The sequence below is a fragment of the Pleurodeles waltl genome, chromosome 7, assembly GCF_031143425.1.
Source record: "Pleurodeles waltl isolate 20211129_DDA chromosome 7, aPleWal1.hap1.20221129, whole genome shotgun sequence".
NCBI classification, from domain to species: Eukaryota; Metazoa; Chordata; class Amphibia; order Caudata; family Salamandridae; genus Pleurodeles; species Pleurodeles waltl.
Genome location: NC_090446.1, coordinates 800808565 through 800825749, shown reverse-complemented (window position 1 = coordinate 800825749; position 17185 = coordinate 800808565). Strand labels below are relative to the sequence as shown.

At 43.7% G+C, this 17185-nt stretch overlaps 1 long non-coding RNA gene across 3 annotated transcripts; it reads left to right on the top strand.

Annotated features, from left to right (window-relative positions):
* Positions 1 to 270: 270 nt before the first annotated feature.
* On the top strand, positions 271 to 12640 carry LOC138245608 (uncharacterized). Of its 3 annotated transcripts, none has more exons than XR_011194151.1 (6): positions 271 to 575; positions 7724 to 7861; positions 9278 to 9548; positions 9857 to 9992; positions 10603 to 10838; positions 11815 to 12640. It is a non-coding gene; the product is annotated as an uncharacterized lncRNA (long non-coding RNA). The 3 variants fall into 3 exon arrangements; XR_011194150.1 differs by having other exon boundaries at positions 11811 to 12640; XR_011194149.1 differs by having other exon boundaries at positions 10603 to 12640.
* The last annotated feature ends 4545 nt before the right edge of the window (positions 12641 to 17185 follow it).

Genomic DNA, 17185 nt, shown 5'->3' with positions numbered 1-17185 from the left:
TTGTCAGAAGCTAATCAGAGGTCATGTAATCCATATACACCAGCATATACTGAATCATATACCCAAGTTGGTGCTTCCGTTATAGACAATTTTACCCTAGTTGGCATTACCCCCTACTACACAGAGTACCCAAGTTCCCTGTGCATTTCAAATAAATAAAGTAAAATACTGTGACGGGCTGGAACCTGTTTGGCCGCACTCGGCTCCCACTTGTGCTGACGCTGCCACTGTTGCTCTGCAGCTCCCTGCCCGTGATTGGTGGAAGGACCGGCAGTGGCGGGGAGCTGGGTATTTAAAAGTGCTGCGGCATACTCCTGCGGCGTTCGGAGCTTTGTAGGAGCCACCAGGAAGCAAGGGAATAGCTGTGAACCGTTTCGTGGACGAGGAGAAGCCCAGCAAAAGAGAGGTGAACGTGGAAGCCCAGGAGTGGAACCCGCCAGAGAGTCGGAGACAGCGGACCCATCCGAGCCCCGGAGCTGAAAGCGGAAGACGAGCGCCAGGAGTCCCTGTTCCAGGCAACCGGGAGGACGAGTTGCAGCATCCCGCCACGCTTCAGGAGAAGCGTGGCCATTCAGGTGCGTGGGACTATGTCCCTGACCAAGAGTGAGAGTGAGAGGAAGAGAGAGGAGCGAAAGAGGGGGAGGGTGGGGGTCGAAAATCATGGAAGGAAGGGAGGGGAGGACAAAACAGGGGAACATAACAAGCACGAGCACGGGAGAGGGGGGGGGTTGGAAAAGAGAAACGAGCAAGTACAAGAGGAAAACCCGAAAGGAGGGGGTGATAAAATACGTACCACCAGTCACCGTAGAGCACCGTCACCAATAGTAGACCGGCTAAGCCACGCACAGGTCCGGTTGAGCACTGAAGGAAATTAAAAGACAGAAAGGACAGGAGTTGAAGCACTAATAGACAGAAGGAAGAAAGCACATACTAATCTAAATCGGTCTGAATACAATAACCTTAAGAAGAACAGTGAGACAGGGAAAATAAAGAAAGAATACGGAGACAAAATAGATATAAGTATCTAGTACACTTACCCCTATATTCTCTTCTCTCCACATGCACTTCCCGGGGGACGACCTGTGAACCAGGGAGACAGAAAAGAAGAGTGAAGACCAAACCACAAGAACATCCCACCTCCCTAAATACCCGCAACCAAAGACTGAAAGATACTCACCAGTTTCCTACTACATCTTCTATCATCAATAAAATACATTTTTCCAGAGTACCACAGTCTAGAGTGATTTATCCACGCCCTCACGCTTACAAATATCAAGACCACAATCCACCAATGTCACCAAAAAGCCTGTACATCTGTGTAAACACTAAGGTGTTAGTGCAAATGGTCCAGCCCAAAGGGTATATTCCAAAACTGCACATACTATGGCTCATGTGGGTATGTAAACCTGGGTACGTACGGTACATAATACATTATACTGTCCAGGTCTCTGAATATAATACAATAAATGGCATAATTTGGCACAAATATGTAATTATGAATGCTATAAATTGAGACACTATTGCTATTGATTGTATCCCTGTGGGTTTGTTCTCCAAAACCTGTCATCGCTATAGCCATATATGTATGCTGCATAAAGGACCATTTCTCAACAGAAACACTCTAGAGAGCAAAAAACATGAAACTTCTCATTCAAACTAAGTGAAGACATAATGTAACAGTCTCTTTTTTCAGCTTTTGATTACTGTTCAAATGAAGGGTTGAAATGTTGACTAACGCATCTGTTTCTTCATTGACACTGATAGAGGTTTGTACTACCTTTTGTAATTGTCCCTGCAGGAGCTGCATTAATGGATTTGCATGGTTCAATGTACTATCCTCCTTACTGACTTCCTATGTCCTTTTACAAAAATGAATTTGGATCAGGTGATCTATTAACTCCCATTTGTCCACTGCTATTGTCATAGCTTTGGCAGTTAATTCCCTTTCCTTTGAATTACATAATCATTGATGGCCGTTCACTGCTCAAAAAGGTGTTTGCACGTGATGTAGGTTGAGCTCCATCATGCTGGTACAACCTTTAGAAGGGATTTTATAGGTACTTTGGGCTTGATTTAGATGTTGGCAGTAACTACCTGCTATCAACTTGTCAACGGGAAAACTGCCCCCCGAGGTGACGGCCCACCCTTCCTATTTAGATGCCTGCAGGAGCATAGCCAAAAGACCGCCAACGGTCTGCTGTCACCACTAAGAATCTTCTCCTGCATCAATGGTACCACAGGCAAAAGCTGCTGGCAGTGGGACGTCCACCCCTTTTACCACCAAGCCAATCTTGTTGTGCAGTCCTGCCAATGCAACTGTGGCAGCTAAACCTCCATACCTGAGCTGGTAGATTGGCAGCTATACAATCCTAAAACTCACCTTTTGATCATTTTCCACATAACTTATCACCATGAACCAGCTGCTACCATGAACCCACTGCTACCAGTCCTCCCATTGCTCCTGGGTCAGGTCCAAGATGGAAATCAATCATGTTGCCTCTGGAACAGAAGTTAAGTCATGGGCATTCCAATTACCCATGGACTTTTAGCGCCATAGCAACACTGAACTTGTGCATGCCTGAATAATTTGTATCCACACTACCATACTGTTAAGCAATACTGAAGTGTGTAATATTGAAGCACAGAACTGTATCAGAACAGTACCCGGGATATAAGTAGCACCCACCAATTAGTGACGGACTGCCTACATGGTAATGGACACCTACACAAAAAAGTCTCAACAGTCACATATAGGAATGTGTTTGCAAAGGTGTGTGCCAGAATGTACCAAAATATCAAAAGTAACAACTGAAACAGTCTCCCCAATTTTAACCCATCACCCATTCCAATGTAGTATTATCACTACAACCTGCTACAGGTGGTTGTATCCAGAATGTAACACAATAGTCACTGGTGAACAGCAAACATGTTCCAGATATACGAAGGTCACATGTCCCCTTGATGTGTGCAACCTACCACTAACATACGATCATAATCAAATGTAAAGTGCTAGCTCATTTGTGTAATGAATATATGCATATCATTGACACACCATGTCAAAATAAACAGAAATGTATTCTCCACTCACAAAAACTGAGGCACATATAATTTTTGGAGTAAGTGTACAGTAATGACATGAATGATGCACCAAATTAAACATGTCCATCTCTAATGTACAACACTAATGTATGCATTTTAAAACAAGCAATTGAAACATGCAACCTGTGTATGTTACTGTCACAAATGAGAGTAAGTGTATGGCTCTCACATACGCAGAAATAACATCATTTGTGCAGAGAGCAGGCACCTCAATGGTCTCCCTGGGGGAGTGGGTCCTTGGGATTGGGAGGGGTGGTTTTGGGTTTGGAAAGCATGGGTAGGGTTTAGGTTTGGGAGGGGTGGTTTGGGATTTGTCAGGGGTCAGGCCCAGGGAAAAAAGCACACTTTCCACAGGGAAATAGGTAGGGTGTCCCGGAGGGAGTTGGGTTTGGGAGGTGGATGGTGTGGCTGTGTCTGTTGTGCATGTGTATGTCGAAGGTGAGGGGTGCATTAGGGTCTGTGTGTATTGCATCTTTAGGTATGTGTCTTTTTACTTTTTGCCTGTTGGGTGGGTTGGATGGGTTGGTGTGGACGTTTGGGTCAAGTATGTGGATATGTCTGCTGTGGTTGTGATAAGTGTTTCTGTGGCATGTGTGGGTGTGCTGGTGTGATGACTGGGGGTGTGTCTGTGGTTTGTGTGTTGAGGTTGGGGTTGGGTGGGTGCAAAGACTGGGGGTGTGCTGGTGGTGTCAATGGGTGTGGCTGTAGTGGTGGGTGTCATGTCTGTGGGGGGGTGTTTGTGTAGTAGCAAGTGTACTGACTGAGGGTATGACTGCTGTGGTGGTGGTGTGTGTGGTGTCTGCACGTGTATACCTGTGCACATGTTTCTTGCTGTGTTTGTATTGCGATGTGGTGCTTGTCGCTGTTGTTTTGGGTGTGTGCATATATCTGTATGTGCTTTGGGCACGGCTGGGTTGAGGGAGTTGGGATGGGAAAGGGGTGCAAGTCTGGGCATGAGGTCGGGCTGGGTGGGAGGTTGCGGCCAGAGACGAGGCCAGACTCTGGAATGACTGCTGTAGGCCAGACTGAGCACCATGAATGCCACCCAGATAACCAGCACCTGGGTGTTTTGGCCTGCCAGCTCCTGGATGGCATTCAGTAGTGCAGTCTGGCCTACATCGATTGTTCTTAATAGATCCACAGCCTCCTCAGTGAGTGCCACCTGGGAAACCAAGGCAGTGGTACCTGCAGAAAAGGTCAAGTCGCTCTTTTAGGGGGCTGCTACAGCCATCTTGGGGTTAGCAGGAGGGAAGGTGGAGCTGGAAATGCAGGTGTGGCAGACAAAGACACAGGTGTCACAGTCTCTCCAGGGTTTGGCCCCACTAGGGACTGGTCTTCATTGGAGTGCTCCAAGGAAGATGTTGAGTCACTCATGACATCCTGGCCAGTCCCTTCACCCTCTATGCTGCTGGGTCCCTCAGTGTCAGTGGTCTCAGCATCCAATCCCCAATGGCCAGTTTCATCCCCGCCAATGTGACTACTGTCACCTTCACCTTGCTCAGTTGATTCTGAAAAAAATATATAACAGTTATAGTGTATATGTCAGAATACAATTGGACATCAATTGGACATCAATGCACATCCCATAACATTAGCAACAGTTTTAGTTATCCCCCATCTCAGCTCCCACATCATGTATGCCTTTGTCACTCACAGACTTATAGTTCACATCATAACAAAGAGTTCCAACAGCATGCGTAAACACATTGGCCAGGCTACATCCAGAACCACTGCAGTACAGAGTTAAAATTGGTTCCCTTCTCCCAAAGGGTAAGATTTTTGGATGGAAATTGTCTGGCCAAAATGGAACAACACAACATCTATGTGATCTTACTTTCCACATTCAAATGCCCCTTTCAAGATAACATTGCTCTCCATCATTAACTTCCCCTCTGGGCAGGACTAAGGACACCAAAATGTAGTCTGTGTGATGCACACAACTCTCACCAATGTGGTGATGCACACAACTCTCCCCAATGTGGACACAATCCTGTTTGTTGCTTACAATACATGATGGCAAAGAAGTTCATGCTGCCAATCACAAACTGGTGCACATGCACATTTTTGACAGGCTAGGGACTTAGGTCCACCATTTACTGTCAACTTAAAGTATCATACGTTGGCTGGAGAAACTGCTTTCATACATGTGTCAGATAAGGAATGATGCCACAATACACAGAATATCCAAACTTTCAGTTTCAAATGCACATTCTCACATTGTCATAGCACCAACATAGCAATGTCACGTCTGATATACCAGCTGCCTCACAATTGTGCAATTTGCCACCATCACCAGTAAGGAAGCCTACATTTACTACACACATTAGTGATGTACCGTCCCATCTAACCCAATCATGACCTGGGACATGTTTTGAGAAACTGCCCCTGTTGTCATTGAGGAAATGCTGGCAATTTCTTCCTTTGCATGCAGCCATGTGTCTGCCCACAACGGTAATAGACATGGGAGGAGGACTCAAGTGACATAATACAGCACAAAGCAAACCACCACACACAGCATCAGACACAGAGTGATCACTTTATATCTCCAGAAATCATCATGAGCTTTGGATTTCTGTCTTCCTCGCCTCTCTTGGCATCCAACATAGCTGAAAAGTAAAGAGGAGACACCACAACATTACTTTAAAAAAAACGACTTACCCTCTTGTTGCTGCTGTTGGGCCTTCAACTGCCCATCAATTTCTGGGATAAGCACTGCAAGGGTGTGGGCCATTAGTAGGGTCTGGGTGTGGTGCACCCACGTGGATCACTGAGAGGATTGCCTGACTTGGCTTTTGGATGATTTGCTAGTATAATGACGCAGGTCCTCCCACCTCTTCCGACAGTGTTTGCTACGCCTCTTGTAAACCTCCAGGGTCCGCACCTTCTTTGCGATGACCTTCCATATCTCCCACTTTTGATGGCCATTGACCTTTATAGATGACATAAAAGAACAGGAAAAGGCAAGTGTTGAGCAGTACTGCTGTGCCGTCATATTTTACCAAAACACACATACATTTACAAAACAGTTACAGTTTCTTTGTTTTTTTTTTTTAACGTCATAGGTAGAATGGAAATACTGATTTGCTTGCAGTGATCTCATGTGCACCATCAACTCTTGCTATATCCTCATTTTACCTACTCAGGCTTACAGCATCATCTTAGCCAGAACTATGCATTGGCATCCTGCCTAAACTCCCAAGAGTCAGAACCCATGGTCTGCATCATATACAGTGACTGAGGGCAACAGGGCAACAGAGGAGCACTGCTATGTGTCGATGAGAGCAGAGATTTCTTTTTGTTTTTGTATAAGTGAGAATTCTAATGGGACAGACTGGGATGGGTGAGGTGAGCAACTGTCATCAGAACTTGCTACACCCAAAATAAGTCTTCCTACTGTGTGGCCCCATGACAGATTGAAATTATACAGAGCTAAATGATCTACAAAATATGCCGGACTCCCATGTGACAGTACAGCATCAGACAACTCCAGACACTCCATTTTTCAACATCACTGTAACTTCAACATTGGCCATATGTTGTTGGTCATATAACTTGTACACGTTCTACTGGCCAGTGTCAGTCAGTGGCCTGTAGTTTGTGTGTGGAAATAGGATATGTGTGTGACATAGACACACATTACAGCTTCTACTGTTAGGTGGTTTAACATTACCATACACAGAAACTTCAGACATTAGTCACAGAAATATGCCCAAAATACTTCATTCTAGAAACACACACATTACTAAAAAGTTAACAAATATTTTGTGAACCACAAAGGAAGAGGTTACTCAGTCAGACATTCCCCAATCAGACATTTACCTGTTACTCTGGGGTCCCATAAAGTTGGCTTTACAGCTCCAGCTCCTCAGGGGAGAAGGCAGGGGGCCTGTCATCTGCATTGCCTGGAATCTTGGCTCCCAGGGTTCGGTAACAGTAGCAAAAATGAAAGAGGTCCTTATGGCTGCAGTGTTAGAAGGCAAATTATTATTTTTACACAATGTGGCACACAAGTAGATGGCGGAAGTGATCCGTGATGGAAAAGGACATAGCCATTGGCTTTCGTGCATAGCTGTCACACATGCTAGCCTATGTTAGGGCCCATCATTGAGATTACCCCCCCTACTACACTGTCAACTTCCACTGAAAGCAGTCAGCTAGGTAGGGTCCTGGTGGCAACGCCAGGCAGCTGTCATTTTAGGGTGTGTAACTGCGCATTTTCCAATTGTTTTTGTGTCACCAGCACTTAAAATAGAGGCTGGTGCATTTCTAACAGTCAGATACAAATGACAATTTTCTGGGCAAGATATGACATGAAAAAATGAGAACCGCGATTGTTTGTCCGTGATGGTGCTGCAGGGAGGTACTACAGCCATTGACGGTATTTGAAAAAAAAGTTGAAAACTAGGAGCAAATAATACAGGGCAAATGTATTATTAGCACATAATGAGGCAAAAAATCAAAAATATGTGTCAGTTTATATCTTAGTGAGACAGATATTTTATTTCAATATTTATTCATGTAATTCACAATGAGAGTATTATTATTACGCATAAGTCAGATGGGCTTTGATATTAGAAGTATGGTCTGACTATTTCATCAGACATTTTCTTTTCCATACTTACAGATGCCTGACCTCAGTCATGGGCAGTTGGTGACAGCCCCTGGTGTTCCGGCCCTTTCCTGAACTTGCCTCCATAGAGGAAAATGACGTCATCAAGCAATATCATTTAAATAGGCGAACTATCCTGGATTTGTATTAACAGTAGGAATCTGATCATCTGCTTCACAATATGAATCCAACAGCCATAACATTATTAGTAAAACTGATGGTAGTACTGCATTTTGTAGCCAATGGCACATGAGGAGAGATATCACCATAATTGCAGAGGAGGGAGACTGTGATGAGCTCCTGGGTGAGGATGTTAAAATGCCCTATGAAGAAGACGGCGTTGACTTATGTCAAGATGTGATTATCTATGTCATGGCCCCAGCTATGAGCGGGGCTAGTCATGCCTTATTAAATAAATGATATCATAGATGTTCTTGTTTTCTTTTCATCACAGTACCAGTTCGAATCATGTTATGCCTTTGAAACCTTGGGTAACTTGGCAACTCAGTTATTAACATACTGGCAATGTATAAAGCAGATCTAGACCAATACTTGTTGTCAAGATAACTTCTGAACACCTGGGCCTCACCCAGATAATCCAAGAACAACAGGTCCACTATCGACAACTGCGGGTTCTTTAATTGATCCTCCTAATAAAAAATAAGTTGAGAAACTGGTGCAATTACAATAATGACTAATGAGTTTCTCCTTTTTCCCCATGTGTTTCCTAGCACGTGGTTCGAGCAGGCTATAAAAACTGTCATTTCAGAATAAATTCTGCTTAGCCTTGTTTAACTTGGAAGTGACCTTTACCTTTCTCCAGCCTACGGCAGCCTTCCCATCGCAGTGGCAGTCTTCCCTCCAAAGAGGCATCCATACCTTCAAAGCAATAGGCTACTCCTAGCATCAACACGATTCCTGAGTTCTAACCTATTACTTCCAATCTTCTCTGCAGTTACCATAGGACCTGCAAAAGGCAGGTAGCTTGCAATTCATCTCTCGCATTGCTCTTTCTTGCACTTGCAAAAAGACACGAGTCATCCCAAAAAAGGTAACACAAGTTTTTCTTTTTAATTTGGGATCTTGATCAGCGCTGAATAATCAAACTTATCTAAAGCCAGCAATAATATTCAGATCTATCTCGTGACTAAAAAGACATTAGAAAAAAGTCAAATCTCTTGTAATAGCTGCGCCATCCTGGATCTTGTGCTTATAGTTGGTTTTCAATCCGTGTTTTCTCGATCATATTCTGATGTCGGTGTTCTAAAGACTTTAAGGAGAATTGAAAACTATAATATGATTGCCATTGCATATTTGCATGTGAACCTTGTATTTTGGGACTCTTGAACTACTGAAGAATTTGAAATAGTTTTGTTGTGATTAACCCAGTTATTTTGCCTCATTCGAAATCCTTGTACATGATTATTCCAGTTCATGATAATTCCTGGATAATTCTTGACTCACACTGGGGAATGTTTCTGGTGTGAATTATTGGCATGTTGATTTGACATTAGCTAATGCCAAATATCTGTTTAGTTTTTCTTGTTTTTAAGTGTGGTTTCATTACAGGAAAATCCAAATCCAGAATCTTGCATCTGAATAATCCATCCTGATTGCCAGTATCCTGAATCCAGAACCAAAATCCAGATATTCTTGAGCCCAGCAGTGCCCAGAGTAGAGAAATCCAAATACACAAAAAATCCTTGTATCTCTCTCTCATCCCAAACTCCCTTCCCCTTGGAAACTTCTAAGGTTGAAGTGTGTCCTTCATTGCTGCCCTGCCAGTTCTCATTGGGATTCGTGGATTATCGTCTCCCCATCAGAACCACCTGGAGTTCAGGTGAGTTGTTCGCAACAGCCCACTTCTTCACCTGAGTGTAACTTTACCTTTACAAATGTAATGCTGTAAAATCAGTACAAGTTGTGCCGTACGGTACATATCTGTCTATTGTACATTTTTTAGGAATGGTCAGTGCAGGAAAGTTCAAGGCAAAGAAGGTAGAGGATCAGGGTTTCCCTACATTATGTTTTGTGGTCATTGAACTTGATGAAATATGATTGTGCTGAGCATGTATATCCTCATGGCTTGTCAGTTGACTTAATTTTTCTATGTGATAAAAATGATTTTTCCTTGTTATTATATTTCAGTGTCCTTCACCATGTCATCTTCATTTGGACGTTTCAATTTTGTGACATTTCGTGTGATATCTTGCTGTTTGGAAGGACAAAGTGAATAACCACTTGGGATGGAAAAACTTTTCTAAAGATAACTTGCTCTCTGATGGTATGGAAGTTCTGAAGATTGTATCTGCCCTGTTTGCTGTGTGATGCTGCCATCAAGGCAATATATGTCATTTGAGTTGCTCAAACCACATGTGTATGTGAAGCCCCAGCATACTGTTCTCCCTTCACATTGGCTACATCTCCAATTTGTAGATAGTGAAGGTGGCTGGTGATAAAACTTTTTTAGCACGCCTCTGAATGGTGAATGTGTCATTGCAACGTATATTGCCATAGTGTTCTATACTGGTCATTGGCCTCGAATGGCACTGCCATGATGTGCACTATTTGTGTTATTGCTCTAGGATTCCTGTTGTAAGGGCATGATGTATGACTCAAACTGAGGTCATGGATCAGTGATAGTTTGCCTATTTAATCTGTTCCCATTGCATATTCCCTTTCCTCCATGGTATCAAGGTAATGGAGCGTATAACCCTGAATGGCACAGGTTTTGGGTTTAGGACTGATTTTCTTTGCCCAGAGTCTATTTCTACATGGACTTGTTTTCAAAATTGGTATGCTCCACATACATTCTCAGTAGGGTTTGTTAGCTTTAAATACATTTGTTGACACTTTTCCTCTTTGTAATTGCAACTTTTTCTTCTTCTTCACAGTGTTCCCAACATGATTTTGGAAGCTGGATATGGCAAAGGAAATGCCCCAAAAAATTAAACAAGAGTCTTGAACTCTGTGCCCATTACAACATTTTGTGGAGAAACAAAAACAAGTGTGATGTATAGGAAATAAAATGAATGGAACACAACGAAAAATCTTAGTGGATGAAAGCATGGAAGTACAGCCCAAATCAGTCTGAAGTCCAATGTCCAAAATACTACAGTGCTCAGAAAAGGTACATGTGACAATGGAACAGTCCACAGGGTGAATAATATACACACAAGGAGGAGATTAGGTTTGTATCTCTTGGGGGTGATGTTGGTCCTGCTATCCTCTGCTGCTGTTCCAGATGACCATCCCCTCTAGGGAGGAGAGGGGTCACAGAAACAGGGACTGGGGTGGTAAGAACAGGCTCCTCCCATGACAGGGCCTCCCTGTCTGTGTCTGGCAAAGTTCTAGTTTTCCCAGATGTTGAGGGCCCACCGACAGAGGCAGAAGGATCAGGAAGATCATAGTGCATGATCTGGTAGATGTCATACATCATCCAAGTAAAGAAGCTCAAAGTGGAATTGATGTTTTGCATCTCCTCATTGTTCTCCCTCTTCACCTAGTTAATGTCCTAGAGCTCGATTAGGACCTGGCCCATCATGTCTTGGGACTGTTGTACTGATCCCAATACTTGGTCAAGAATGGCTTGGCTCACAAAAACCCACTAGCCTCAATTGGCTGGCACACAGATTCCCTCCCATGACCCCCACCCCCACCCCCACTAGCCTGTGACCTTGAAGTGTGCCCCAAACTACTGGGTTCTGGCAGACATCTTGGCTGAGTTGTTGGTGACTCAGCATGAGCCAGGACTGGGGTACTCGAGACAGGTGTGGTGACACAGGAAGTGGAGGTGTCCTCATTTTGAGGTCTTTTTGCAGCTGTCTTGGGAGGTGTAGCTTTGGGCTTGGGATGTCTTACTAGAGCTTTGCGGCCAGACAGATCAGAAGAGCCAGCTTGCTCCTTATCACTGAGACGTGCAACATTGGGGTTGTTAGACCTGACAGCCCTATTGTGGTCAACCGCCAATGTTTTGCCTGCCTCCCGCCACTTTCCTGACACTGTTTTTGCTGTTTTTTTGGACTCTGCACACTTTACCAGTACTAAAGTGCATTTTCTCTCTCCCTTAAACATGGTAACATTGGTCTCTGACCCCACCAAGTCAGACACTTCTGGACCTGCACCTGAACTCTGTCAGAAGACCTGCCTGTCTTCCCAAAGGACTCTCTGGACTGCTTTGCTGTTGCCCTGCTGCCTGCTGGCCTCTGACTGTGCTGGAAGGACTATCCCTTCCCCCAAAAGTGCTCTCCGAGGGCTTGGATTGAGCTTGCCTCCTGTTCTGAAGTCTTAGGTAGAGCAAAGGCTTCAACTGCTAGCTTTTTGCTAGTACACGACTCCAGCAACTCCGCCAGCTATGCCGAAGCCTGCTTCCGCTCCGTGGACCTCTCTGCACGCAGTGACCCTGGCCTGCAACACAGGTTTGATGTTGCCGCAACTCTGCTGATGTCAGTCAGGGTCATTGCGAACCTGGGAAGTCGAGACATCACGTCCTGACGGACCGAGACCAGCAACCTGGCCAGGTCACAAGGAATCGACACACTGAGGATGATGCCGCATCATCTCTCCCTGCATCCAGATGGCACTGATGCCTCACCTCCACCTATGTCTCATCTCCCCGGAAACAGCAAGGGACTGACACAACACCAACTGCAGTGACTCCTCTTTTGAACCCCGTGCGATGTCCTGATTCTTTGTTTTTAAAAGTTACTGTACCTAGGGGTCGGTGTGACTCCATGATCAGCACCACTGGTGTCTGATTGTTGGGAATGACTCCATCAATGATGCCGTGATAGCCCCAGTTGGAGTTATTGTTTTTTCTAAGCGCTTTAGTTGGATTTAATTTTTGAAACCTCATAACTTACTTGTGTACATTGGATTTTCATTGTTTCAACAATATTTTATTCAGGTAAAGATTCTCTATTTTGCTACACCTGTATGGTGTCTTTTTGTGGTGTTTTCACTGTGTTATTGTAAAAATTCTGCATAAATACTTTACAAATTACCTTCTAGGTGAAGCTTGACTGCTCAGTGCCAAGTTGCCGGAGGGTGGGCACAGGAAAATCTTCACTGAAGGCTTCCTACTGGGATGGAATGAAGGTCCCTAGGCTGCCAGATACTGGTGCATTGGTCCGGGCAGTTGGCCTTTGTGTGATTTTCATTGTTTAACCCCTGCAGCCTGATTTATACAGATGGAAACTCCAGTCCTTACCTTATAGAGATGTCCTGAAATGCAAAAATACAATTTCAGATTTGTAAGTTACATGTGACAGAGATTGAGGCCAACACAGTGGTGGGTACATTGGAGTCTTACACCCTTCCAAGGCCGAGCAAGCTGCAAGACATTGGGAACACAATGGTTCATAATGCACATGATAATGTAATTGATCATCATGTGGGCAGTGAAATTTCACTTGTGTGTGGCTACTAATTCTATTCAGAGTGCCGCAACAAATCTTTTGATGTCTTTCTTTAAATGGATAATGACTGATATAAGCATGTTCATCAATTCACTGTAGCTATGAGCAGGTATTAACATGGTTGAGATGCACAAGAAGTGATATTTTATTCCTAAACATGACATGATAAATGCATTCATTTTTTAGATGTGTGTATACTAAATTAAAGAACAGTGTTACAACATTACATTCAACTTTTGAGGGTCAGGTCCAGAAACAGAACATCATGGTAGTTGTAGTCATCTGTTGACATCATAGACAATACTTGCTTGAAAAATAGCTTCCACATATAACTTTCAATGGCTGCATTATGAGATGAAAACGTTTGCAACTGGTACACACATATGTACATCATGTGATTTGGAGGAAATACATCTTAGGGAAACCGTATTCTCCAGTGAGAATGGATGTATTTTTAGACCAGTTTTTGATTGCACAACAACACACATTGATAGACAGTAATGGGCAGAGTCCATGCGATGGATGATCCGTGGGGAACTTCACACAATCTGACTATCCATGTAGCATTCTGTTAGGAGGAGAGCTACACCAATGCAGCTAGTAATTTACATGAGACAACATATTTTGTTTAGTCAAAAGTAGCTATGTCTGTGTATCTAAGTTTGTTGCTGCATTCTTAAAGTATATCTTAAGGTCAGAACTCCATTGGTGATTAGAGAGACCTACATTGGTTTGACATACCACTCTACACTCCAACAAGGATTCCAGAAAAGCATTCAGGATGAATGATTTGCAAGACCTTCTCCTTGCAGGAAAGGAGTTGTAACGGGGGGAGGAGAACCACCAGCAGTCCTCTGGGACTCAAAGTGAGGCTTGGAGGCCAGTGGAAAAACCTTCCCCAGTAGGTTGCTCCTCCTCTTTCTAATCTCCTCAAGTGTGTGCAGGTTGTTGGCTACTGCATTCACCCTGTCACTATTCTGGACCACATTTGCCTCTCCTGGGAAATAGTAGTATTTTTCACCTGTGCACCAAACAATTGTGACTCTATTTTAATGATTTCATCCACCATGACAGGGAATTCTCCCTCTGTGAAATGGGGATTTCTTCTCCCTGCCATTGTGATTAATTATGAAAAAAGAGTGCCCATAAAGAGGATGGAGGAACAAAAAAGTAATAGTGACAAAAAAACAAAGGGAGAAAATTTCTGCGTCCAAATCTTCTGCTGGAGTGTAATGGCAAAGGATCATGGTCTGAAACGGAATGTGTTTTATAGTGTGTTTTGCAGGTGTTCACAATTGTCCAATTTGTAGCAGGTGTGGACTACTAGCTTTCAACTAATGGCCACATCCATGGTACTATACTGAACTGGTACCTCCACGGAATCCCGCCATCATGGACCCTCAGCATACACACTGACATCCCGACTGAGATATAAATAGGCTTGGCGGGATGCCACCATCAAGTTGGCGATGTAGTGCTAATTGTCGACATTAGAGTCTGCCATGTCGGCTGCATGATGCAGCTGGCGCGACCGAGTACACTCTGTCATGGCGGTCTGTAGCTCAGCCACAATACATCTAAATACAGCAGGTGGGAGACCGCTGATGTGACGGTCTTTTTTGCCCCAGTGCCGACCCAGCTTGGTGGTAATACCATCAAGATCTAAATCAGGCCCTTTTGTTAGTTAAATAGTCATCAACTGCTTAATGTCTGTTGGAAAGCTGATTATTAGCAAGGGCAGGTAAGTACCTACACTTAGTAATCTGCCACAATCTCACATATGGTCCAGTAAAGGTCTCAATAAATTAATTATTTCTCAATCCTTTGTAGGTTCTTCCATGAGCTGTTAGGCTTAACCTAAGGAGAGAGGTGTGAAAAGCATTTAATATATACAAAACAGTAAATACATAAATCAAATCACACAAGAAAAATCACTTTTTATAAAAAAAAAAGAATTGAAATATTTGTATCTTTAAAATGACACCAAAATAGCAAATATCCAATGTAGGGTATTGGATATATGAATTTTTAAAGATTAAATGTAAAAATGTGAATTCTAGTGCCTAAAAATAAAAAGCAGCAACCGCAGAGATCTGGTTACACATGACCGGGGCGAAGTCAGAATTTGAGGTCGACCAAGATGGAGCCCAAGTCGAATACAGTGAGCGAGAGGCCCTAGTCAAAATTTTACCTTCGACTTAGTATTTTTTCTGGAGCTTTTTCACTCAACGTCAAGTGATGCTCCTCTTCAGGCCAACTTGCAATGCAATGTCATCGGCTTAGCTCAGTGCAAGGTCCCAGTCAACTCCTTGAAGTCTTGTGGATTGTGAAAAGCTCCAGAGCGTCAGCTGAATGAATCTGAAATTCAGGCCAGGTCGCGGTTTGACGTCACTGGCATGACTCTTGTTGACGGGTCAGTCACTTTATGGACCTATTATACAATGGGGCTCCAAACTTCTCTAGACTTCTGGATCTTCTTCCAGCAGTCCTTTTAGGGTTTTGCAGTGTCCACAAACTTGGTGCAAGGCTGCAGAACCTCTGAGATGCTCCCTTGGAGTTGAGACTATAATTCCCAGAATTCACCTGGTCAGAATCCTGAAAAGGCCACTGCACAATGGGCAGCTGGGCTCTTCTTACAGGACTTGATGCAGGGGACTCTTGGTAGCTCCTTTGTACCTGTGGTTTACAAGGAGTCCCAGCCTTGATCTTTAGAACCAAGAAAGGCAAAAACCAATCCCGGAAAACTCTATTCTTTAAAAATCCATGATGGAGAAAATCTCTCCTGGGAGGTTAAATCTAGCTGAGCCCACACACTGATATGGACTGCATTCCCCCCTCTGCTAATCGAATTATGGGGCTCCCAACTGCCTTGGGGTGCAGGAAATGAGGGAGGTCTGTTTTCTGTCCTAATTGGCTTTCCCTCCTTTGAAGACATGTTTGGCCACCCTACCCTCTTCCTGCTCTGCCATCTGCTACAGCAGATACCCAACCATCAGATGTTTTCTTTGTTTCAGCCCAGGCCACTTCAACCCTCATCAAAGTAGCTTGGCTCAGGCTGGCTAATCAGCAAAGGGCACTAGAAGGCTGATTTAGGTAACTTTTAGAAAGAGTACTAAAACTCTTTCAGTGTAATAGTTATAATAAATATAACATTGGCAAGTTGTGGAACTTATTCTAACTGTTAATTTGATATCTTACATGTCATAGTTAGCTTTTTCACAGCACAAATAAGAATCTATTATTTTAAAATAAAGCCTTCCAACGTTAGCCAATGAGTTAATGCACTGCAATGAAGAAAATGAATTTAGCAGTTTTTCCCTAACCAAGGCTTATAAAACATGTTATAATGTCCCTGCTCATGTTTACACTGCACCTTGGGGCACCTAGGACAGATTTTGAGGGTGACATATACAAAAATAAGGTAGTTTAAGACTTTGGCAGTACTTTTAATTCCAAAGTCAGGCTTGTGGGTTAATTTTAATTTTAAAGCAGCCACCAAGGCACGCCTGCCTTTAAAATGACACCAGACACCACAGTAGTGCCCCCATGGGTTCCCTAACCCTCACTGGGCTTATAAACCTACATGCCCTACCACATACTAGGAAGTTACAGGTAGGTTGTCAGAGCCAATTATAATTATGCCTAATTTGCATATACCTTTTAAACAGAGCACTGGCCCTGGACCCGATTAGTGGAGCCCGGGGCACAGTCAGAGTCAGTCACTATCAGTGTCAGTTAAAAAAATTGAACAAGCAGCCTGGGACCGGTTTTGGGGTACCACTCATCATCTTGTTTTGTTGCTATGTTCACCTCAAGTGTCCAGGGTATACTTAGGTGTGGGTCCCTTGCTGGCTGTGCCAGTGAATTCAAGCTAGCCTGGCTGATGAGTGGTGATACCCCAAAACCGGTTGCTGAATGAACATGAAGGAAGGAGGCATAAAGAACAAAGACAAAGTATCCACAAGAGACACACTATCTACACAAAATGGTCATAGCCACATGGCCAGCTAAAACATAGGCATGGAAAACAAAGAAAAATGGTGGACTATAACTAAAACAC